The sequence below is a fragment of the Coturnix japonica genome, chromosome 7 (assembly GCF_054131305.1).
Source record: "Coturnix japonica strain WE chromosome 7, WE-NBRP24, whole genome shotgun sequence".
NCBI lineage: Eukaryota > Metazoa > Chordata > Aves > Galliformes > Phasianidae > Coturnix > Coturnix japonica.
This window is the reverse complement of record NC_140669.1, coordinates 4,599,564-4,626,385: the sequence shown is the minus strand read 5'-3', so window position 1 is coordinate 4,626,385 and position 26,822 is coordinate 4,599,564. Positions and strand designations below refer to the sequence as shown.

At 38.0% G+C, this 26,822-nt stretch overlaps 1 long non-coding RNA gene across 1 annotated transcript in view; it reads right to left on the bottom strand.

Annotated features, from left to right (window-relative positions):
- The window catches only part of LOC107317041 (uncharacterized), a 77,366-nt gene that overhangs the window by 32,439 nt on the left and 18,105 nt on the right, over nucleotides 1–26,822 (bottom strand). The window contains exon 9 of the long non-coding RNA XR_014948181.1: nucleotides 25,575–25,757. This is a non-coding gene — a long non-coding RNA (uncharacterized LOC107317041). The remainder of the gene's footprint in view (nucleotides 1–25,574; nucleotides 25,758–26,822) is intronic.

The following is a 26,822-nucleotide window of genomic DNA, read 5'->3' as shown; positions in this document are numbered from 1 at the left end:
TTACACCAACTGAGAATACATTTTGCTTTTACTAGAAGCTATGAAATACTTAATTAAAAACATCATGTTGGCAAGAAGACATTTTATTAGTTATATATAATCACAAGCAATTACTGTAGTATTAAACAGGTAATATACCAAAAGTGTCATTTACTGTTATGAGATTCTATGTAGTTTAATGCTCTGTTTAATGATGATAATAATAATAATTGACAAAGCATTAGCAGGAAACTTGTGAGATCATTCCCCACCTTGTCCTGCCTAGAAGAAATCCTCCTGTCCATTCAGGATAGCAAATAACACCATTAAGATCCAGCCAGACAAGCAGTCACAAAGTTGCAGCATTTGAGTCTCACATCATCAAACACGAATGCTTTCAAGTCTCTCTACATCAGAAGGAACTGGGTGAGCACTTCCCCTTTGCTCTGAATCAGGTTTCCCCTCTGGACTTTCCACATTCTCCCAAGCCAGACTGCAGTATGGCTTTAGAAGGGCTTCCCTTGACATCATCTTTCATTTGTCTGCCAGCTAAAGCATTTTTACGTGTCTAGTACAGGGATCTTCGCTTCTACAATTTTAAGTCCCATTTCAGGCTGACTCGCAGATTGCCTGCAGGAGGAGTTATCTGTTGTGCTGTGATTTTGCACCAAAACAGCAACTACGTTTTGGGTCTGTTGGCGGTCCATCTGCCTAAATGGCCAGCAAGCTTTAAGTGATTTCCATTACTGCTAGATAAAAAGATGCCAATGGCAGATTATACTTGGTTTGGTGTGTATTAAAGCATCCAATTAAGGGACAATTTCAGAGCCTTACTCAGAACTGATAAATTCTCCTTAAACAGATTCCCTGAGCCATCATTGTTAAGTTAACCGTAATTATATGTGTGTAAGTGTAAGTGTAAAATAAGCATAAATAAAAAGGTAAGTAAGTAAAGTAAAATAAACAAAAGAGGAGATGATATTATAGGTAAGGTGACTTTAAAATAAATATTCAACAAAAAAAAACCAAAAACACCCCAAACCACCTGGAATCAGCGCACATATTTCTGAAGACAGAATTTGGCCTGAGATGTTCAAAAAGTTTTGAGCATATGGATAATGCTCTGTAGAAACCAGTTCATGTCCCTATTTACAACACTGAAATCGCACGCCCTGCTCACTGTGAACCTGACATCAGTAAGGTTTTGAATATGACTTTCAGTCAGTTGAAAGATAAAGCAATTATATTGATGAAAGCGATTACTATATACTTTATTCTAAATTTGAAGGACATTTATTTTGAAGGTTTAAATCTAGGCAAAATTTATATTTACTTTAGTGATCTTTATGTTATTTTTTCCAAGAGAGATTTTGATTTCAATGTCTGCAAGCCGGCATAATGTCTTGATTTTCTCACCTACTCAAACTGTCAACATAAAGTGCTATCTTACTTCTCACTGAAATTGACATCATTGCCATTAAATATATTGTCATCTACGTGGTTTTATGTGCATCAGCGCATCCTTAGATATTTATTATTGGTGTACTTCTCATTGCTGTCTTGTTTTTTCTTGGCAGCAGCTTTCTCACCTCTGCTCATATAATTGTCTAATACAATCAATCAACAGGAACTACTGTTCTGTACAGTCACTAACTCACAAATATTATAAAAGCTCTGTCATTTGGCACCACGACAATACCAAAATAACAACATTAATATGTGTTTCTCTTCATCATGCAGTTACTTCAGTGGAACTACAAACACATTTTTAATTCATGGGGGAAAAAAAAATAAATAAATAGAAGAGAATGAAAGGATCTTTCTGGTAGAGTTTGATTTCCAGAAAAAAAAAACAACACAAAAAAACCACATTCTATCTCACCAATTCTATTTGTTCTTCATTTGCTTAATGCATAATTATATTCAGAATATGGAAATGGTAATAACTGAATCTTTATTTCAATGACAGTTTAAAATAAAAAGGCATGGTTGGGAAACTCTCTGAATCTGCTCAAAACAAACTAAATTTCCAGTAAATAACAAATTAGCTTTGCATTACAAAATACAATAAATAATGGATCCAAACTTTGTTTTGTAGTTGTAGGAGTATGGAATGTTTTCAAAATGGTAATTTAGCAAATTGGATCCTCTAATTTATTTAATGTGTTTCAGGCTGATCTGCAAGTGGAATTACTCGTCAACCAAAGCAGAACTGAGAAGCAATAACTTTGAAGAAAGAGCAAGCCTAAGAAAACAAAAGAAAATACATATTTTTACCTAAAAAGGTATTTAGTGTTGGTGTGAGAAACACATAGGAAATTTGAGTTTTCTGCTTTCCACTATCTTTTGCAATGTGATTTTCACTCCAGTGAAATCTATAGGAAATAAATAAATGAATAAATAAAAACCCTGTGCCAGAATGAAAGCAAGAACTGAGAAAAGAAATATGTAACACATGGCACTCTGAAAATGACGACCTTAAAAACTGAAACCACTTTTTCCTTTGAGTTGTTTTCTTATTATGACTTTCAGAAACTTCCCACTTTTCGTGGGAATTATCAGCACATTTCTGTCTCTACACTCTTAACTGGCAGAAGAAGACAGTTATCTCCTTATTTGAAAAGCAGAGCTTTGGAGCTATTGTTTACCCAGAAAACAGACAATAATATAAGCAATAGCAGCCAAGAACTGTTGTCTTGATCTCCATGTTTTCCTCCAAAATATTCTGGTTTTTGGAAGAATAAACCATTACTTACTCTAGCTGTAAAAGTCCTTCATTTGCAATCCTCTCAAGTATGTCTGATTTCTCTTTGGTCCCTGCCAATAAGACAGGACATTTATATTGGCTAGAATTCATATGTGATGACAAGGGAATGAGGAAAGTCCTAACCCACTTTACACAGGACGTGAAATATTCTCATCAAAGAATAGCATTACTAAAGTAGGACTTACGGTGATTTTTAAGAGGTGAAGAATACTGTGTAAGCATGAATCCTTGGAGCAATTAAATCCTTCAAAAGGCAGCCATGTAACAGGATTTCATCTTGAATAAGAAGTAAAAGACCTACATTCTTGAGTCACATATAAGATAAAGCTCAAATTCTGCACTTTTTTCCCAAAGAAATTATTTGAAAAATATCCTCTTTATTCGACTGCCAGACCTAAAGCTTTCCAAGAGAATATACTGCTTCCTTTGATCCTGCTTTGGCACAGACACAATCTGTTTCATTGTAATCTGAATCCTCTCTTTTTTTTTTTCACATTCAACATCAGACATTTTAACGAAGAAGAAAAAGGCCCTGTTCTATCCAGCACTCACAGATATCTTCTCAGCATCTTTTTGCTGTACCTCTGAAACTGGCAGATCTTACAAGCATAAGAAGCTGAACATTGCATCTCCAATTTTACCGTGTTCTCTGAAAGCCTTCCTGAACTATAGCTCTTCTGTTTGCAGATCTGTGGCTTGAGCTCATCAAATACTCACCATTGTTGCAATCTGGAATACAAAAGCTCAGTTCTCAATCACTCACACATTTTTGGAGAGCAACTTGATTTTACTAGCTCTGAGTTTAGATGGAGACTCAGCCCTATCTCAAGGGTCACCAGCCAATACATCACGATCATCCAACTAAGGTTGCTGCCACGAACTCAGGCCCTCAGATTATTCACCCTGACAACCGAGAAGTCAGGCTTTAAATCTAGACTCACTGTCATTGACTGCAGCTAGGATTTATGACTAAGCTTCTCTTAAATGCTTATATCAGTAAATCATAATTGCTCTTCTGGGATGAGCAGGATTTTGCTATTAAAATCTTCCACTGCAAAAATCATCTGGCTGCCCTTGACATTCACATTCTCAAGAAGTTTCACTGATTTTTTTCCTGTGCCCACAAAGCAGTAGCCATGCTTTTGAATAATCTACAATACAACAGAGTCCAGTACTGCACTCAGAGCAACGTCATGGTTCTCAGCAAGGGCTGTGTTTGGGAAACAAATTCCACAGCAAACCAGCTCATCTTTATGACTAAATTCAGATAGGACAAGAAGAGTTTTAAAAGTGATTAGGAATACTTGTTGCCATAGATCCCTTGCTGCAAGGGATAATCCTATGAAAGATTATATAGAATTCTAGATAACTTTGTGTTTCCTCTCTTATTCTTCTCCACTGCTTATCAATGACCTCAGCTGCTGCATGGAGGTGTTGGTCTGTTCTATATAGGCTTTTTATCATTTCATCTTGACAGAAAATCTTTCAGTCATATACTCCTCAGCAAGTTTTATTTACTTGTTTGGACATTAAGGACTCTAGTTTTTCTGACTACCTTAAAAGAAAATTCTTTGACCACCTGAGCACACTACTGGCTCATGTTCAGCCAGCTGTCAGCTTACATCCCTAGATCCTTTTCCTCCATGCTGCTTTCCAGCCACTCTGCCCCAAGCCTGAAGCATTGCCTGGGTTTGTTATGACTGAAGTGCAGGACCCTGCACTTGGTTTTGTTGAACCAAATCCCACTGATCTCAGCCCAGCTATACAGCCTGCACAGATCCCTCTGTAGGGCCTTCCTTCTATCAGGAAGATCAACACTTCCTCCCAACTTGGTGTCATCTGCAACTTACTGAGGGTGCACTCAATCCCTGATCCAGATCATCAGTTGTGATACTAAAGAGGACTCCTCTAGAGAGCAGCACTCGTGATCAGTCATCAGCCGGATTTAATTCCATTCACCACCACATGGTATGGGCCCACCATCATTTTTTAATGAAGCAAATAGTATACTTTTCCAAGCCACAGGCTGCAGCTTCTCTTGGAGAATACTGTGGGAGACAGTGTCATAGGCCTTGCTGAAATCTATGTAGACTACATCAACAGCATCTCCCTCATCCACCAGACAAGTCACCTGGTCATAGAAGGACATGAGGTCATAGAAGGTCAGGTCGGACCTGCCTTTCATGAACCCACACTGGCTGGGCCTGATCCCCTGGTTGTCTCATACATACACTGTGTGATTGCACTTGTGGTGATCTGTCCCATAACCTTCCCTGACACTGAGGTGAGTAAGAATGAATTCTTTTCTGATTGCAAAAGCACTGCGTGTCTTCATTTCATCTGTTCAGATAAACATAAATGAATGAGTCAGATGGGAATCTTTATTCTTTCTTTTTTCAGTATCTACTGATGGAGGATTTATCAAAAGGCTAAGTCACACAAATGTGTTTCTGTCCATAGGTCTGGCTCTTCCAGCACAATTCACAGTATCTAGAGAGGTATGGATAACCTGCACCCACTTCAGTTATTTGTCTGCACTGTAATGCTCTGAAGTGTTGCAATACTCTCAATTATTGTAAAAGCAATGGTAGAAAGAAACAAGCAGATATGGAGAAACATAATAATGTTTTGACCTAACTGAACTGAAGCCACTACTTCTGTTACAAGAAGAAAATTTCTTTACAGAAGCCATAACCAATTACAGTGAAGTATACTGCAGTCCATCCTTGACATCAGAAAGTTCTATGATGGATTTTTATTTTCAGCATAAAGAATGTCTGCTAGGGAGATACTTAAGTTTATATTTCTCCATATACAAGAGAGGAGAGGAAGGCACCAAAGGAGAAAGATGGAGAGGAGAGTAACGGTACAAGGATAGAGGAGAACCAGGGCATTTGGACAAATTTTGAAATATTTCATAATAAAAGTAAACTAATACAAACAGAACAGTGATGTGTATCCAGAACTATTAATGCAATGTGAAATCATGCAGGATATACAAGGAGAAGATTTGGCATTACTCATTTAAGTGGAAAATGTGTCAAGAAGTGTACTGTCCTTTTACCCTAGAGAACACGTAGCTGTCAGAGTTGTTACTTAATTTTAGAGGATTCCCATATACATTTCTAACTACATTTTTTCTAGATGAGTGGATGAAATGAGGTCAGAAATTTAATAAGTATATGAGGAAAGAATAATTAACAAAGAAGAGGAACAAATATTAAGAAAGAAGACATTCATATTGCAAAAATACACAGACATATACTTAGAATCTTCTTTGTGCAAACACATTTAAAAAGAAATGATTTGAAAAGAACTTGAACTCTCATAAAGAGCTTATTTGGAGGAAAGATGTATTTTCAATTTGGTCAAAGTCTGAACTCAATTTCTGTTCTTCTATGGATCTACATGTTTTTCTTCTACACTTAAATAAATAATTAAAACAAACAAACAAAAAAACCCCAAAACTCCCCAGTATCTATTTTCTATTTTCTTAATGTTAATTGTTGTCAAAGACCTTGATCTGTTTTGACAGTCATGGTACATTTATAAGCAGCCTCTAAGGGGAAAGGAGCTAAAGCAGAAGGAAGGACTTGTCTAGAGCAGACTGCTAGGACACAAGCTTTGGCTGTACAAACAGGCTCTGACTCTCAAGTAGATATGCCCACATGCTAGAACAGGGTTTCAAATACTTTTAGCCCTGGGTTGCCACCAACTTATAAGCTTTCAGTGTGTCTGTGCACTTTGATTCTTTTTCTTACTGCAAACTTCCTCACCTTTGGGGAAAAAAAATTCTAAGGATTATGTTAGGAGAGTAAACACACTTTGCCCTAGGTCTAGGTCAAACATTGACCAAAGAAACAATAATTGTGTCAGTAAATTGTTTCTGGCACAATATCTGTCACCTCTTTCAAAAGGGTTGAAGGCAAACATGCCCATTCCTCAGCTTAAACAAACCTGGCCTCCTTGTTGTGCTGGCAAGAGGTGGATATATTTGTTTTCTTTTCTGTTTTCTTTTCTTTTCTTTTTTCCAATCAAGTTTTTAAAAGGTTCTTGTCACTAGGTCTCCACAACAACCATTTTAAGCACAGTTTTTTGGTTGTTTTTATTTTTTCCCTGCCAACTCGTGATTTGTTCTTTGTTTTCAAAAGGGAAATTTGATGGTTTCATTCTGCAGGAGATGGGACAGCCTCTTTACTCATGTTCTTGCCCCCCTCCTTCTGGAGGATCAGTGCCTGGGAAAGACATAAACCCTGGGGAATCACTAGTGTCTAGTAGTCAAATTATTCTGTGCAAATATTTTTGGAAGCACTAAAAACAATGTAACTTACTGTATAAGACAATTACATTATTGAAATACATATCTATCCCTGTGATCATCTGCAGAGCTTCTCTCATGCATAGTTCAGGATTCACTGAATACAGTGACTTGATCTGTTGGTGCTTGTACTAGTTTAGAGCTTAAATTCAATGTTATTATTAATTGTTTATCAGGGTTGATTTTTTTTTAAACCTCATTTTATCAATTTCTAAATTCAAATTCTAAATTGACTTTCTGTAATAATCTTATTTTCCATCTTAAATATAGACCAAGATGGGTTACTGATAGGTGGAATGATACAAAGGTGGTAGCAGATTAAAACAGGTTATTTATAAGGAAGGACTCACCAATATGGATGCCTTCTCTGGGAAATGCTGAGGCAATCTCCACCAGGAAGCAATCTCCAAGAGATGCTGCCTTAGTGGTGGTCAGCCCTTAAATGAGTTCTAGAGGAGGTGGAGTCAAGCTCTACCCCTTCCAGGAGCACAGCTAAATTACTCTCACCTGTGCTCCCACAGCTGACCCAACACTTGCCTCAGCTGATTAATCAGAGGTTCAGGCTGTGATTACCAATTTCCCATATGGTTACAAACAGCCTGGAAGCTATTCATTGTTCTCCAAGCAAGGTATTAAATCTTTTGCCTACACCACCTCATAAGTAGGCCTTGGGATTCATTAATGACTAAAAATCACATACTTAATAGAAAGAATTTATGTAAGTCTTAGTAAAAAAGCCTTATATGTACTTTTTGAATTATTATGTAAGAGAATGATGACATAAAATTACCCAGAGTTAAGTGCAAAGCAAATACATCAGCTGAGAATCTGTACAAAAATATGAAGACATAGAGATCTAAAGTTTTATCTTACAAATTTACATAACAAACTGTTGTTGATAACATGTTGATGCAAAAATAATGCAAAATCCTTCACAAAATGAAATCAGTCCATGAGTAAGAAAAATTATATGATATTATTTAATGATTAAATCAATTTAGGCAGAGGTCACAGTGAATTTAAGGAAGAGAATATATAGGCAAGGCTGTACTTTGCCTTCCTTTAGAGAGGACTTAAGTATATTTGATTCCTACAACAAAAACTTGTGATGCGCTATCACTTCACTTGGAAATAAAAGCTGTTCCTCTTGAATGCAAACCTTGATACTGTGGCCCATGTATTTTTGAGTTTGGATTTGAAAAGGTTGTGGCACTAATCACTTCAGAAAATGAATTATCAGGTGTAAATATACCTTCTCCCATTCAAAGTTTTAAAAGGCATGATTCTGTCATTGTAAACAAGCTCTTCTCATTTGCTAATCCTTCACCCCTTCTCTGTGCCTATTCCAGTCTAGATTCATCTTATCTGAAGATAGACAACAGGTAATGCAGGCAGCAATCCACTTCAGAGACGTATTCAGTAGCATAAATATTTTATCATTTGCACTGGAAAAAAAGCTGTACTTGCTGTTTTTCTAATGCCCTACAGAGTAGCTTACAGGCAGAATCCTACCGAGTACTATATGTTGCGTTTTCACATGTCAAGCTGATGACTTCATCAACATCTTTTCTATCTGAATGAGTAAGTCTCTACAGTGTACCATATCAGATGCTTTAATGAAAGCCAAAAAACAAGATTTTCAGTTACTGTTCCTTTCTTTTTTTTTCTTTTTCAAAAATATATGTCATAGGTAAAAATATCACCATGGTTTAGTTTCAGTAAGTTTGTGGAGAATTTTACTTTCTTTTCCTCACATTCAGGTTTCCGTTCCATTCCAAGCACAGTCTGAGGTGAGCACAACAGATGCATCAAAATCTCTACACATTGTATGTGGGATGTATGCCAATAGATCAGATTATTTACAGTCCCTGTGGTCTTATTATAAAGTACTACTCAGTTACATTATCAGCATCTCTTTGAGAAGGAAAAAATATAAAATAAAATGGACTCATTTTTGGACCATGCATATGCAATTTGGTGAACTCATTTCAGACGTTACACTGAGGACGAGTTTAGAAAGATTCAAAGTAAAGATTCATCACTGGTGTGGATGAAGAAAATGCTGACTGTAACATCAAACAGGGACAGAATGAAAGGGCTACAAGTCATTGTGCTCTAGGCCCTATGCTGCAGTTAACTGCAGTGCTTAGGAGGAAGATACTGTTCTGATCTGTTCTTTCCAGCATCAACAAATTTATCATACTTCTGAAGCAGAAGTGCGCAGTGCCTGAAGGAGCACAGGATGCTGCAGTAGATAGACCATAGGACAGGAAACAATCCCAGAAACTCAGAAATCTTCATCTCAAACCTCTTAATCTTTTCTATCATTAATTCTGCCTATTCTATTTGTAAACTCCATTAAAGTGCATTAAAAACTATAATACTGAAGGCAGACGAGAAATCTAATTATCTTTTGTTGCAAAGCACCATATGTTTCTTTTAACTTCAAATAATAGTGTGAAGAACAGTAGCATTTTAAATGAATCTTTGATAAAGTTGAACAAGAGAGAGGGAAAATAAGGTAATAGCATACAGAAGGGTAAATCAAAACAGGTGACATGGTGTGTCATGGTTATGTCAGACATCACTTTTCTTCCAGCTGTGGCCTAACTGTTGGATATTTTCTTTTTTTTCCTATTGTTACTGTATTTTTATGTGTTCATCTAGCTGCAAAAGCACCAGATGTCTCCACTGACTGTTTGAATGCCTAAGCAAACTGGAACATGACAATAATTTTAAAGCTGTTCGTATACTGCATATATAAGGGATGGCTATGTTCTTTGGACTTTGTTATTTATTCCAACATTCTATCCTTCAAAACAAACAAAAAAGATTTCTCTTCATCCTGCAATGTATTCATGCTAGATGAGGAAAGTAAGGGTGTGTGGTTGCAGAAATTGAGTCATCAGCCATCAGCCTACCTCAACCCTTGGGCTTGACATTGACAACACATGAGGGTTATCTCCAGCCCAAACTTCATCTAGGAGTGCATTGCTCACTGGACCCTAAACAGATACAGTGAGCTCATCCTGCTTCACCCCTTCCTGGGAAATGAAATGGTAGCCCTTCTGATGACAAAAAATGGGAAAATGGTTCTTTAGAAATGTTTCTATTGCCCACCTGTGAAATCACCCTATTTCTCTTCTAGTGTGATTTCATGAAATTATTGCATGTTCTTCCAGGTGATCAGAACAAGCGGGCAAGTGAGCTGATGTATTTGAAAGAAAAGCAAATAGCCTATTAGATATCTTGACGCCATCTTTCTCTACTAATTTATATACTTCCCAGACTCTTACTTGCATTAATCTTCCTTCATAGCCTGCACTTAATTGGGTTGAAATTACATACTTATTTAAACAAGGTGAAAATCTGGTAGAAATATTTGTGGGATCATCAAATGTTTTTACTCCTCAGCCTGTTTCCCAACACATAGTGTATGTAGGTTGTGGAATCTGGAAGTTTTATGTCTTAAATACATTTTGCACTTTTATGTTCTTGATGTGATGTGGCATTCTCAAGTGAAATTATGTCTTTTTGTTCAAGTACAACAAATGTCGCTGAGGCTTAGGGAAAAAAAGAAAGCTTTTTGTACATGTGCACACATTTGCTCTGGTTTTCTTTTAAAGGATTACTTACTTTCTTTCCAAAAGTGGTTAGCAATACCTTTTTTTTCCCCCCTCAGATAGGAAATTAATTATCACAGCAACTTCTGCTTTTCTTAAATGTATTAGGACTTTAATATTTGATACTGGGTTAAGATCTGAAAAGAGAAATAAAAGCTGTTAAAACTTTAACACATCGCTTCAATTTCCTCAGAAAGTCTGGGAAAGCAATTCCATCTATTCTATTCATTATATGAAGCAAAAGAGGATTATTTTAAATGTGTTCAGAGGCCTTAACTATGAATTATCCTTGTGGAATTGGTATGTTATGAAGATTTTAGACAAAATTCTGTTCTCAGATAAAGCCACATTAACTTCTTTGACTTCAGGACAGGCTCAAATGAAAGCAGATCTTGAATGCTGTTTTAAAGGAAATGTCTCCTTCCTTGCTCAGGGAACCATCCTTGTATGTCAGTCCTGCCCCAGTGGGGGACTAGAATACATCAGTCACCAGCAATATAGAGTGAAGGAATTCAGAAACTAGGTAAAGAAATTGAATGTAGGATAGGTGAAGTATTTTACTCAAAGTAATAACCCAAATATTGCAGGGTTTTTGTTTTGTTTTGTTTTTTACATCTCCTAAGAAATTCAGTTTTGTTTTGTCCACAGAAAGGAGAAGCAACTGGCTGATATAATTTCCAGATTGAAAAGAAACATCTTCTTAGCTAAGCATTTCATCTGAATCCTGACATTTCCGTCAAGATACTCTGAGTTTCCATCTCTCCACTTCAAACATATTATTCTAGATAATAGCTATGGTATTTGCCATTTTTATCTCCTCCTCTCAGTGGTTCTATAAAAGTGCTTTTGCATATATTGGTCTAAAGTGCTTCTTACAGGGCTTTTGAGTGCACAAAGGAGCACTCCAGGCAATGTTGGCCTGAAGTAGGTGCTTAAGCCACTTTTGACCTGTTATTTTTTCCACTGTTATGAACTGCACTTTTGTGTTGTATCTTTAAAATTCATCACTACTACTCTTAATTGCATATCTGTGTTCTTCAAATTCATCCAAGAACAAACTTCAAACACAAAACAAATGTGATCCAGACTGCAAGAACTGTGAAATACAAGCTAATTTCCTAAGATCTATTGAAATAAAAAATGGAAACAGATGTTTTAAGGCAGGTAAGATATTAATATATAACTGATGTGTCAGGTCAGTTTGAAGCGTTTCCTATATTGTCAATTAACCTTTGCAATGTCTGCCAACTCTTAATATTATTTTTAAATTATCTTTTTTTTTTTTTTTTTTTTTTCCCCTCAGGTGATATAATCAAATTTTAAAAGAAATTATTCCATCTGGGATTCAAATTATCATTATCTCTGTTAGAAGAAGGTGTTGTGCAGAAATATACTCCTGATACTGAGAAACAGGGTTTCCACTCCATGTCGCTTTTGCAGTGATTCCTTTGTAGATGATAGTGCTTTTTGGGGGCACCACTTTCAGTTCTCCTGGTTTAATGAATCTTACATTCTGAACAGTGGACTGAAGGTAGAGGGAGGGATTATGGCATCCTCACTAAAAACATCTCTGATGGAGGCATAAATTTCATCTCACTTCTGGCTGAGGAGGTTTTTCATCCCTATCACAAGGCTGATAGCCTAACCTCAGCCTACTCATAAAAAATGCAAAATGACTCTTCTGAAAGCAGCGTTCCACTTTTAGCAAACTATCCTGTTTTTAAGTGAGCATTCATCAGTCCTTCAAAGAAAGCACCTAGATAACCCTCTTCATTAGATGATTTCAATTGAGACTCAAGTAGATGATGGCAAGGCTTCAAAGTCCCAAGTGAGAGACCTGTGCTGCAGCGGTACTGGCATGTAAGACACTTTCCTCTTTTTCTTTCATTTGCATCTTTTTTTTTTTTTGCAGATGTCTGCTCTCAGATTAGTTTTGGATCTTTGTCAGCTTAATAGATGAAGTAGGATGCTCTTAAATGCAATCTACCTTTTTATTTCTTTATTGTTCATTTTATTTAATATAGTCTGTATTTTATGTTATTCTTACTGGGTTTGGCCTTAAGCATCTTTTTCACTAGTAGCTTCCCATCCTGTCCTTATGCAACATCTTCCTACCCTCACTGCAGAGCAATTCTCCACAAAGCCAAGAAAAAAGAGGGAAATGGGCAGTTTCCTCTGTGCCATCATAAATATTTCCTGCCAGGATTCCCATGATGAGATGGAGAGGGTGATTTCTTTTTGCAGCTGCATCACAGAATGGCAAAAAGGAATTCTACAGTATTACTGTTTACAGAGTCCATAAAGCTCTATTGAGATCACTGTCCCCACATGCTCACAATACAGAATGAATATGACAAAGCTTGGATATCATCCAAAATCTGCTCTCTGTCTCCAGTTTTCTGTTTTCAGCAGGCAAGCTTTTTAAATACATGCTAGAATAATGTGAGCTCAGGAGATCTTTATTTAAACAAATAGAATTAGGTTGTACAGCTATGTTGTTAATGACAGTTCCTGAAGCACATTTAACAGCAATTTGACATTATTATTACAGCTAAGTAGTTTTCATAAGTCCTTAGATAAATATTTCTCCACTAACTCATCAACACAAAGAGTTGACCTCAGCTTTCTTTCAGAGTCCATCAATAAAGCTACTTGGGAAGCAGAGGGGCCATTTAAAACAAAAACAAATTCAAGAACTCCACCTCCTCCTGCTCTATATTAGCTAAACACACTGAGCCTGCAGGGCTGCCCATCCCCTGATGGCTCGTAATAGCCATTTTCATTCTATTCTAAGGGTAAAGTTGTTCATAAAGGTGGGCTGCCTGCTGGGCTCCTGATGGATTTAAGATCTTGATATTCAGATTACGGTGCAAGCAGCTAAAGAGGAAGGAAAATGCATACTAGTCTTGCTGTTGTGTTCAACAAAAGCTTAAGAGTATCAGGTTGTTTTTTTTTTCTTTTCTTCCAGATTAGCATTATTTATGTTTAGCCTTCATTAGCAAGGTTTAGATTAAGAAATAAGTTACAGCAAAAGGGAATGTGCTCTCTTTTAAAGAGGACACCATAAAAATCTGCTAAGTTTCTCTACAGAGGAGTATAAAGACTGTATATTATATAGAACCACAAATGCATTAGAGAGACAAAAAATGCCATGCTTTTTTGATGTCAAATTCAACATTTATAAATAAGATAAAGCTGTTAGCAGGAAGGAAAGTTATTCTGCCAACAAGGGAACATGACTATGTTTTCAGCATGATGGAAACATTAAAGGATTTTGTGTCCAAGATATTTTCTTCAGAACACGCATACTGCAAAGCACACTACCCTGATGTGCCTCCAGAGAGCCTTTTGCATCCAAAGTGGATTTTGGACTCTTGTGCTCCTCTCCTGCTGGCCACCCAGAAGAGCCGGACTTATTTTCTATTCCATTCTCTACATTGCAAAGAATAAAGGGAGAGAAGACACTAGGAATACTGATACAGAATTACCACAAAGTGCAGCCACATAAGACCTCTATGATTTTTTGAGAACAGTGTACATGATGTATCTGATGGTGATTTCTCTGGACTTGGAAAGCACTCTGGGCCACAGGCAGATCTGCTGTCTCAAGGTGACTAGTGGGGTCTCAGAAGGGTTCCTGCATTACCTGAGATTTCTCTAATACCCAGAAAAGTCCTTCTGCCATATGTCCTTCAAGACACAGCTTTTAGTTCTTGTCAGTCTGTGGAGTTGCTCTGTTACCCTGAATATCCTTGTCCATGGCTTCTGCTTGCCCTCTGTGCTTTTAAGCTGGAACAAATGTAAATCTACATTCTCCAAAACGTCAAGGCCCATTTCCTTCAGTGTTCCTTTTATGAGCATTAACTCCTAAACAGTGTGGGACAGACACAGTTCCTTTCTGGCATACAGCTCACTTCTCACTTCACAGCTCTTTTTCAGTTCTGGATACAGTTCACAGCATGAGCTGCTCTTCCCTTAACTTGGTCAGATTTTTGCATCATGCCCTCATACATCAGGGACAAAAAATACATCTTCAGACACCTCTGAATGCAGTACAAGGCTGCTGGGGGCCTGGGCACCTTGTCAAAATCTACCACAGCCATTTTGCTGCCTCATCAGCACATGGCGCTGCATCAGCAAGTAGAGATGTTGCAATAGCAGGATGAGTAAATTCAACACCAAAGCAGAGCAATGGCATGGGAATCTCTGATTGCTCTCCTTGATCTGAAAGATCATCCACTGCAAATCTGTGCATGTGTTGAAATGAAACAACACCATTATGTTTCTCTTCTTTGGAAAAAGCTCCAAAAGCACTTTTTCCTCTTTAATATACCAAGAGATGTAAATGATTTCTCACTACCTTCAGATATCAATGTCAGATTAGGATGTAATAATGGAAGACATAAGGTATTGCTGGACAGTAAAATGCCTCTGGCCACAAGCAAGCCTGTCCTTGTTAATTTTATCTCAGTCCCATCTCCCTGATTTGTCACTGGCTCTGAATGCTTCAATCCCTTCTCTCCATAAAAATGTCGAGCTGTCTCTTAAATTCATTTATGCTGTTGCCTCTTATGACCTTACTTGATAACTTACTCTTTGTGTTTTCCATCCTAAGTAAAAAGCCCTGCATGAGTGAGTTCCCTCATTGATCTTAATTTCCTGATTTTGAGGTTGTGTGGCTGTCCTGGGTAATTTGTCCCCAGTGTGAGTGTTATACTTATGGCTATTTATTTTGACTCAGTAGCTAAAAATATTGCCTGTTTGTTCATTTACTAGGAGATCTGTTGGCAGCATCTTTTGCATTTTTATGCTAGGTGCAGTTGGAAAAAGTTTTAAGATATCTTACTGTTACACTACACATATATACCCTACATAACAGATATCTGTCACAAGGGCTGGGCATGGGCCAATACATACAGCCCTCAGCTGAGTAGCCAGCTCCAGAAATGGCTTCTCCTCAGCACCCCAGTCTTTTCCTACCTCCTATGGATGGCGTGTTTGAAACTATCCTCCTCCACTACTTCAGACAACAAACTGGAGCACAGCTTCTACAAAATGATTCCATCAGGCTGTCATAATAATTTTCACAATGCTACTGTTTCAGAAACATTATTAAGAATACTGTGCTCACCTCTAGTCTCTATACCTCACCTTTGATTATTAGTTAAACTATTATATATGCATTTTCTATTTCAAGACTTTGTGCTCCAATTCACTCAAAAGGCATCATTAAGGTTTTCCCTGTTTCATTTCTGTGCAGATTTCATTGTCCGTCATGGGCAATATATCTTCCCTTAATTTTCAGAGTCCAGCCAGGTAGGTCACGATCAGATTCTTCTATAATCTTTTTATATATTTAGAGACTATAATGAGATCATCAGCCAGTCTGCTGCTTCTTTCAGAATAAATATGCTATACTTTCTGAGACTTTTTCTCATGCAACCATTCTATGGCATAAATTTAACCCCAGACCTTTCATGCACTGTTCTGAAACCTGTCTGAAGAATGAAAGCTGAAGGTGGTATTTCAATCTTCATGCTTTTCAGTTAGTAGATGATTTAACGATGTTATGTATCACAAACTAAGATACCATTCTTACACCTTCCTGAAGAGAGAAGCCTGCTTCCATGGTACCATGGAGTGTTACAGAAGCTGCCATTTGAGAGACTTTGGATGGGTGGATGCTAATTCCTCATGCTAGCTGTTTGTGTTGGGTATATTAGGGCCTGAATTGGTTCTCACTAATACCTTGGAATCCCAGCATCAGCAAATACACCAGATAGAAGGAAGGATATGTGTTCAAGGCATTCTTTCTCACTTACTATGCAGCCCACAGATCCTTGGTGGGAAATGGAGTAAATCCTCTGCAAAACTTACCAAGTTCTGGCCTAGCACCTGCAGGCTATTCTGTTACAAAGCTATTTCTCTGTTAAAGACTTATTAGTGAGAGGAAACCATGGGACACTAAACCGTGGACTGAGCTACAGCATCAAATAATAGTAACTGTCTCTCCTGGTCTAATAAGAGGGCTAGTAGTGAAATGACTACATCCTCCCTCTCAGTGTTTAGCAGTGTTAATTTCTATATCCCTGAGTTATGTACATTGCATAAATAGAGAACACAGAGGAAATGCTGCATTATTTTTCAGCACTGTCCATAGCCTCATGGGGCTGACATACTTTATACTAGGGAAAGATTATCAATTATTCTACATACAAGCAAGCATACAAAATATAATCTCAGAGTTATGTACCATACTTGTATAAATATGAAGATTTTTATGTTGATTTGGGGATATATGCAGTAGGACTGTCAGACACATACAAGTCTGCTGGAGCAAGTGCTCAGTAGTGAGGCCAGGCAGCAGCGCTGTGGACAAGGTCAGGCAAGTGCAAGCAAGATAGTGGGTAATGCCTGTATTGCTTTCATTTGCTGTGAGGCAAGCACAGCAGATAGGCACTGTGTAGCACTTAGTATGAGTGTTCCTAGCTATAACTTCGTGTATGAGCTGCAGCTGTTCTGCTTGGCTGCTGTATGTTCTTCTTTTGTGTTTGTATAAAAAGGAGGAAAAGTTCTGAGCAGAAAAAGAACAGCTAATACATAAAGCACAACAGGGAAATGTTTGAAAGCTGGTAGAGTGGAACTAGCCAAAGGTGACAGTTATGAGGAAAAAAAATACCATCCCTGGCTTGATTTGCTGATTAAACTAGCAGAGCTTCACTTATTCGCATCCACCACATCATGCCTAAGATCTACCCTAGAACTGCATCCAAATGCTATTCATTAGCAGTTATACCATGCATATTTATTTTGCACTGCAAATTATAATGTGTGAACAACAAAAAGGATAATGCTGTTATGGAGATGCAAGTAACTGTTCTGTAGTTATGAGCGAGTTTATGTTTTCACTGGAAGCATTTCACTCAGCATTTTCTGCTCCACAGCAGCAGCCAATGTATTTGCAGAAAACAGAAGACAAAACTTTGTATCAGAAAGTTTAAATGTGGATAAAATATATCTCTATAGTAATTAATAGAGCACCGTGTATTTGTCATCTTACTCTGTACGTTTTATGTACATCTCCCTCATGCTAGAAAATAGCTAGTGCAGAGGTAGTCTCACAACCTTATCCACATCTGATACAGGATTCACAGCCATGACAGTGCAACGTAAGCAGCCCACCCTGGGTATGGCAGCTCTGGTCACATCTCCTGAGGTAATGTGTATTTTGACATTACCACTTCACACCCTTTATTTGATCACAACTTTGGTACAAACCCTGCTGCCAGGATTTGTATGAATGCACATCAGAAGCCCTCAGGGCTCCATTGCAGCTGCCTTTCACATTTGCAGTAGCATAGGTTTATCCGTGAGCTCCATTCATTTGCTCATAACTGCATGAAACGCAGTGTGATTACTGAAGGATATGAAAAGAAGAAATAAAATGGCTCTGAGAGTAATATGAGAATACAGAGAGACTGGATATGTGAATATTGCCTCTTAAGATGGATCTGAAATCCATTCTGAAGAAAACAAAGGCAACACAAAATTACAATGCGGTTTTACATGTCAAAGTGAAAGAGCAGGCTCCATGTGCATTTTTATAGTTTAAAATGTATGTGCCCTGTGCATGTGCAGAGTCCCTCATTAACACAGCAGGAGCTGTCCTGCCTTGTGGCAGAGCTGGTTGCTGTCACCATGTCTTGAGCACTGATTTCACACACAAACAAGGAGGCCACATCAGTACCAGCCACATCTAGCTGGTACAAAATGAACTGCCACCAGTGTAGAATAATTTATCAAAGCTAAGCCTATTTTGCTAGGAAATACTAGCTGAGCAGATCTTGTCAGGAAATACTTTCCAACTGCAAATTCTGTTCAGGTTGAAAAATATCCACACTGAAGTTATCAACAAAATAATACCCAGGACAGTTAACAGGGTTGTACAAGGAAAGGTCACTTTCTTGATTAGTATACCTGTATTTCTTCATGTAGGTATGAATCAAACAAACAAGACAAAAAGCTTTCTCCCATCAGTGGTCCATGACTACATTTTTCCATCCAGTTCTCCATTCAGTTCTCCATGGAGCACTGACAGTGCAATGAGATGAGACAGTGCAAGGAGATGAGATTTTGTCCCATGACTCCAAAACCAGACCTCAGCTTGTCCAAGGAAAAAATTATCTGTCTTTTTATGAGAGCCATACAATTTTGCAATGCCACATTTAGGTTGAAATGCCTTAGCCCTAGTTCAGAAACTCAGGAAGAGTCAAGGAAAAACAAGTATAAGGAAATGATTGGATGTTCCTGATCTTTCAGAAGTTTTTAAAGGTTTAGCTGGATGTGAAAAGGCAAAGAAGTTCTTAGGAGCCACAGAATATGTAAATTTGTGCCACCTGTATTTGCAGGCTTACTCTACACTAAAGCACGTTTGCCGGAAGCAGGAATTCTGAATGCCTGTCTGCCTAGAGTTTTTGATGCTTTGAAGGTTTGTTGCTGCCAGGTGAGGATGAGGAGCCTACTCTTGCCCTCTGTTTCATGAGGGTTGTGAGGCTGATGGAGTTATTATGGGTCTACTCAAGGATTTTATTTTTCTTAGGTTTCATTTCAGTTTTCATCTCCTAATGTTTACACTTCACTAAAGGATAACAAAGTGTCAAAACAAAACTCATCTCCAGCCATTGGAACATACCTACTGGGTTTAGAAAATGTTGCAAGGGGACTCTTCAATAATGTGACAGCTTTCCTCTCTGAAGAGTCTTATATTAATATCTGTGAAGATAATATTCTTCCCAATTTCTACATGTCAGTATTTCCCATAACTGTTGAAGCTCTTCCCTAGTTCAGAGTATTGCACAGCTCAGACTCGCAGAAACCCTCTGACTTCGTTTAGGATCTTTTCAAACCCTACTAAAAGAAAGTCACCACTTTCTATTCCAGATTTTGAAGTATTTCCTGCAGGGAATAGTAATAGCTTAATATTCACTGGACTTTTTCCTCAAAACCCCAAACACAACAGTTTCCTCTCAGGTTCTCCAAATCCCTAGACTTAAGTACAGTGGATCCTGAAGAGACACAGACATTATCTAATCTCACATTAAAAAAAACCAACCAACCAACCAACCAACCAAACACAACAATATGTATTCTGGAATTATGCTTTTAAATCCAGGAACCTCACTGGGGAAGTTGAACACGTGTCATCTGAGCTTTACCCACAGAACCAGCCATTTGGACATGGTCCTGCTCCAGACAGCTATTCTTGAGCTGGTGTTACACAGAATCATTAAGGTTGGTAAAGAACCTAGGATCATCAAAGTCTAACTAACTGCCCACCTACCACCAGTACAACCCAATAGGCCATGTCTCTCAGTGCCACATCTCCAGAGTTCTCAATCCCCTTGAGGGATGGTGATACCTCCACCTCCCTGGGCACCTTGTGCCAGTGCATTACCACTCTTTGTGAGAAGAAACTTTTCCTAATATCCAACCTGGTTCTGGGCCAGGTGACCTCCAAAGATTCTTGGTAACTTCCAACATTCTATGATACTGTGAGCCTTGTATTCCTAAGGAGCCCGGTAGGTAATTGAAACCTTGCTTTATTACCACCCCTCTATGTGTGGATTAATGCATTTGCTGCAGCCTGTTAGTAAGGCGCCGAGCACTCCCCCACTCAAGTAATAGACTGTAATCTCCCTGACATTCAGGAGGAAACAACAGAATACAATTAAGAACAGAATACGTAATACTTGCTGAAATGAAACAGATTTCCAATCACTTAAACAGACTCTTCTTCCAATAGCACCAGACAAATAATAAATTTACAAAACTAATCGGTTCTACACAAGCTGAGCTAATGAGTGTCACTTGGGTCACATCCTCAAATTGCAAATAAATGTTATCATTTATCAACCTAACACATTACTCAATAAATCTTCTGCACCACTGTTCATACTTATCGGTGGTGTCATTTAATATTCCTTTCTGATTCAGAAAACTATTTCCTCTGGTGCCTGACCCCTTGTAATGGAAAACTACAGAAAACAGACAGTAGCTAATTCACAAATTTTATAATTTAGAGCTAAGCAAGAGCTGGGGACAGTACTGAAATGTTCTAATATTCATTTTTCAGCAAGTCTCTTCCCAGGTTGGAAATATTGCAGGCTTTTGAGATAAAAGTTTCATTTAAGGACATTCAGACTGTATAAAATGCAGTAAGATCTTTTATAGAACGTAAAATCATGGAAATGATTGTGCTCTGTTCAGACAGGGAGATCTATTTTCTCATTAGTGCAAACAGAGAACTGTGGACACTCCCAACTGCAGACACAAAACCTCTCCACCTCACCATATGACACGCTGCATGATGATTCGGGTCATTTCAGAATCTCACAGTCCCTGCCAGGAAAGGAATGAGGAAGGGGGAGCTGCCAAACATACCCATCACATCCCCCCTCCATCTCCATACAGCCAGATGGGAAGCTGCTCTAACTGTCCCTTGGGCAATTCCCGGTGGGTTCTTTCTTCTATCCCAATCTCATTCCTCACAAACTGCATCCTCTTAGTGTTCCCTGCAGACCTTTCTGCCTAGCAGAGCCAGAGACCTTTCTCTGACACTTATCCATTCCAGAATTGAATTACCCAGATCCATCTTTTTCATCACAGACAAATAAGAGCATAGGTATAGAGCCATGGGGACGCATCTAACAGGGACATCTTATGATTGACCTCCGTAAGTGTGCTTGTTCCTGTGCCTCAAGAGTGTGCTTATGGTGAGTGCCAGACAATAAAGAAGTTATGAACTGCTGTGTCCTCTTTGTGCACTTGCTTTACAACACACTGCATAGCTGTGTACTATACATAGGCACAAGACCACACATTTCCACAAGGGTCCTTAGTAACAGTGTACCAAGCATCAGGTCTATTCAGCAAGCACAGCTGAGCTGAGTGCACCAGTGCTTGGCTGTTATTTGTTCATATGTGCATCTAACTCACTTCTTGCTTTTAACTCCATTTCTCTAGCTGTTTCTTCTCACTTCTATTTTTCCTATCTCCTGCCCCATCTCTGCTCTGATGGTGCCCTTTCATTGATCCAGGTCTCCTCTTTACCAGCATCATCACTCCTATTCTTTCTTCTTTATGGCTCCTAATATTGTCATCAGTTTTCTTATAACTACTTTCACCCCAGATCCTTCCCATTTCCTATGACCTCACTTGGTCTCTCTCCTTCATTTCCTTCCTTTCATTCATCTCAGTCCTTACCCTTCATCATCAGAGCAAGACCCTCTTGCTCACCCTCTATCTGCTGCCAGCACCAGCAATGTTGATCTCTGCTAAGCAGAAGTGAGCCAAAGATTGCAAAGATTTTCCCCTTTGGGAATTTTTCCTTACAAAGTTAGCAAAAGTCACCTCTTTGATGCAGAACAGCTCTGCTGCCAAAATTCCTCATACCTATAGCCAGAGACGAAATGCGAAACAATGTGGCATAAATTATGCAGTCAGAAGCAAATGTAAGTGCAGAGAAAGTTATAAGCAACTGAAAATTAGAAATTGCTTATGGGAACAGTTGGGCAAACTCAACTTAAACATATCATATTTCTCATTATAGATATGGATCCCCTACCACTTATAAAGAAGTCTAGCTGTAAGGAAACACTCCAGCTTATGCTGTTTTACAGTCCTCATGAGCTCGCCTTAACATGTTAAGTTTTATCTTATCTGCTTTCACCAAGGCTGTCTGTAAATAGGTAGGGTTGCCATTTCAGATTTCCATATCAATAAAACTCAGATAAACATGCCAACACTTCAATTGCTCATTTGGACTGTAATTTTGATTGTATTTCCTACCATGAGAGTCCTGAACGTTTAATGGTGGTGGGATATCCAAACTGGTACCTGCTGTGCAGATCTGAGAGAGAACTTTACACTTGACTGTTACTCTTATGGCACATTTTAATGTTTGTTTATATAATTTAATAAACAGAGAAGTACTACAGATGGAATCTAGCAATGTGTAAATATCTCAGAAATAATACACATAACATTTATGGCACAGGCTAGTCATAACACATCAACCACTATTAAAAATACATTTGCTTGAATTTTTGGGTAGCACTTCACACTGCTAAATGTCTTAAATATGTTTAGCCAGCCATTCCTAATGTAACATGCAACATTAAAGTTAAAGTAAATGCACTTGCAATGCCTGTTGACCACTTGAACCAGTTTAATAAACCATTCATGATAAGATACATTCACAGAAGTGTTGCATAAGTACTGGAATCATCAGCATTATTAGAATACTCAGCACTCCAACTAAAATAAATATCTTTACTTTGAATGTTAATATGCTGAAACTCAGCTGAGTTATAAAGTCTCTGCATTTTGGGTAAATATTTTGCTTTGTGTTCCTGGTGTGTGTGTATTGTGTTTGCTTCCAAATACTTGAGCTGAATGTTTTCTGCTTGTATTTACACTTCCATAGCACCTCACCTGCAATTTTAATGAACATTTATTAAGCATCTTGAAGTGCTTTGTCTTTGCTCCAAACCATTTCATTCCACTTGGACATAAAGAGACATTTTTTCCCTAAACTAGAACCAACTTAGCACATAGAACAAGCTCACAATTTATACCCTAGGCACTTATTTGTGTGATCATCTCATCTACTATGGGCAACTTTTTAGTAGTATCACTGGTGATGAACACACAGGCTCTTCCTTGATAGTATCCATTTGCAAAAACACAGGAGCCACAGCTACAAGCAGTCACAATACACCCATCTAGTTTTTGTTCTTTCACCCTAGTTTTATATTTACCTAGCATTAGGAAGGATTTGTCCTCAGGGATGGGAACCTTATACAAATCCCCAGCCTGTTTATTCCGTGAAGATAAATACTACACCTTTATTCCTTTGCTAAACCATTCTTCATTTAATTACCTCTTTGTGCCACATATTCATTACACCCGTGCACAGCTAATTTCCTCTCTTTGTGCTTTCCTCTCATTCTTCTCCCATTCAATAGTGAACAGAGCCCCAGACACTCCCTGCATATATCACTCCTCTTCCTACCACTGCTCCTGCAGACCCTGGTTTGTGAGCCAAGGAAGAGCCAGTTTCAGGAAAAAAAATGCCAGCAATTTAACAAGACTTTGAGCTCTAGTCATCTGGATTTACTCTGCAGGTCTTTAAACTGGTATTGATCACAAATAACAACTCTGAAATAGTAGGGTTCTTTGCAAATAAATAGGAACAGTAAAGAGGTTTTTCAGCCATGCTTCCAAGTATCAAATGCTCCATTATGAAAGCCACTCTGGTTATAATTCCTCCTCTTCTATCCTAAATTACTTTTGCAGCTTGCTATTTTCAGTGGGGTTTTGCTTTCAATGATACAGAGCCATGGCTGCAACTGCTGTCTGGTGCCTGCTGGCTATGGTTATCGCTTTTTGAAGAGCTGGTCAATGACTGAGTCTCAAATCACAAAGTTATGGATGGGAGGAGTAGGCTGGCCAGGAGAGCATCCTGGTGGCTCATAAAGTACCAAAAAAGGATTGGAGAGTGATATCAGAAGTGGAAACCTTCTTTATATTTTAAAAACTTAAGGCATCAGGAGCTTTAAAAAACAGATTTTGGAAAGTTGGGCAAATTAACACAAGGAGGCGATGCAAGATGCCAAAAGTTGGTTCAAGTTAGTGTAGCAAAGACTTTGAATTTCTTCCACCCAAGTTTCAAAATATTTATGCTGAGATCTGCCATTCCTTAATTATGCATTCCCTGGGAACTATGCACTTGGTTTAAAAAAATTTGTCCATAGAACTGAGGATGTATCACAACATGATTCATTTTAAGCTTTGATTGCACACACATTTGCACATCAAGAATGCATCAACATAATACTGCTCTGAGACATGACCAAAGTCTACTCTCTCACCGGTTTTATGGCTGTAGAAGTTTAGACTGTATGAAAGTACTTTAGATTTATTTGATTGTATCCAAGAGCAAGATGTGCCCTGTGTAGTGTGGTGTTTTTCAGCTGGGTTTTCAAGATTAAATATTCTGTAAAGATAAGATTCTGAAAAACACATCCTAATCAGTGCAACATTGCCATGGATTTTATTGCACACATTAGTTGGCATTAGCAATCTGTTTTACTCTAATCTCTGCAACATTTTGGACATCTTGTGAAGCTATTTCAATAAAGTTTTGGTAGAGCACTCAGGATGTTAAGCACATGTTCACCATTAACAATAATGGGAGTCATGCACATACTACTAATTGTTACCAAGGTTTAATATTCTAAACCAAATTCAAGAGCATTGTGGGAAATGTTGCACTTAATAATTTTCTTTCATTCACGCTTCTATTTTCTCTAGACAGACTGAATATTCTGATTATGTCAGTCTTTGCCTCTAAATTGGATACAAACATACTCAGATAATTAATCACTCCAATGCTTATTGTACATCTTTCTTACTACTATGCAAGTAGATTTCACACAGCTTGTAGTTCATTATCAGACTGCATGAAAACAGCCGATTACTTTCCTTCTCATATTATTACATCAACAGCAAAGCCAGCTTCCATTCTCAATGTAACCACGTGAAACATTTCAGGAGAGACTCATCAGGAAAAAATAGATATATTTCCCTTTATATATATTTACCAAGATCAAGGCCCATATGTTCAGAAATACTCAGAATTCCTGTCCACATAGAGACATAAAACACTGATAATTCTTCTGGAATGACTTCGGCGTTTTCCCTTCCTCCTTCCTCCCCTCCCTCCCCACCAAAAAAATTATACCACAACAACTACTACTAAAGATATATATATATATATCTTTATATATATATTTAATATATATAAAATATATTAAAAAATCTTTACCTTGTCCAGATATCGTTTTACTCTCTACCTGACTCCTGAAGAGAGCATGTTTGGAGTTTGTCTTCAGCAGTGTGCTGCCCAGAGCCCTCTGCATTCCTCTCGAGCAGAACCTGTGTGCTCTGAACAAGCTGTGGACAGTTCCTTCTTCTAAAAGAGAGGTGGATTCCATTTGGATTCATGTGCCTGTTAATTTGAAAATGAGATAAAGACACGGTTAGGCTTTTAATGATAAATAGAGCCTAAATAGCTTCAAAATAGTTTTACACTGTCAGTATATAAAGGTAAAATAAACTAGAAATGATGCTTAGTAGTTGTTATTTTATTTTTACAGGATGTATGAGGGTTGCTCCGAAAGTAATGCCTTCTGTTTATTTCCATGAAAATTTCAATGGGCACAAAGAGCACAATAACACTACTTGATAGAGCGAATTCTCAGATATGAAACAATATTTTTTAATATACTCACCACCATAAGTGTGCATTTTTACCATGAGAGTCTTTGTGCCATGCTTGCAAACTTCTGCATGGCTATCTGGAATATGCCTTGTATTTCATGAAGCTGTCACTGCTGCTGAAATTCACCATTCTCTGCCTCACTGTGTTCACATCTATTGCTTTGTTTCCATAAATGTTCAGAAAGCATCAGTTTACGTCAATAGGTGCAATTTTTTTCTGCATGGGGGAACTGAATCCCATGCCTTTCCTCCATACGCACTTCCATGTCAGAGGCCATTCTGTCAGACTGCCCTACTGCAGCCACCTGTCACACAGCAACAAAATGTCATGGAAAATTAGCAATAAGGTTCAACCACTATTGCCATCCCATGGATATCCTCCTTTGACATCATTGTATTAACATCATAAAATAGGAGGCATTACTTTTGGAGCAGCAGAAATTTAATGGTTTAGTTTTGCTATGTTGCTTGTTGGTATATGTACAACACTTGAGCTTTCTTTTTGAGCTCCCATATTAGATATTGTGCTTTGTATTAAATCTAAATTGTACTAATCGTAATTGCCCCTTTTTGCCTGGTAAATTCTAGGAAAGATAAGAAGAGTGGCTTAAATTCTATAAGGAAATTTATAGCTTTACTGGCAAAAGATTAACACTGTATTGACCCACTTTGGCATTCTTTTCAAGACCAACATTAAAGGAGATTTCATCATCTAAAACCATCCTAAATATCAAGCATTAGCCTGTTTCTGATGTAGGAAAATATTTCTACTCTTATTAAAAGTAGTAGTAAA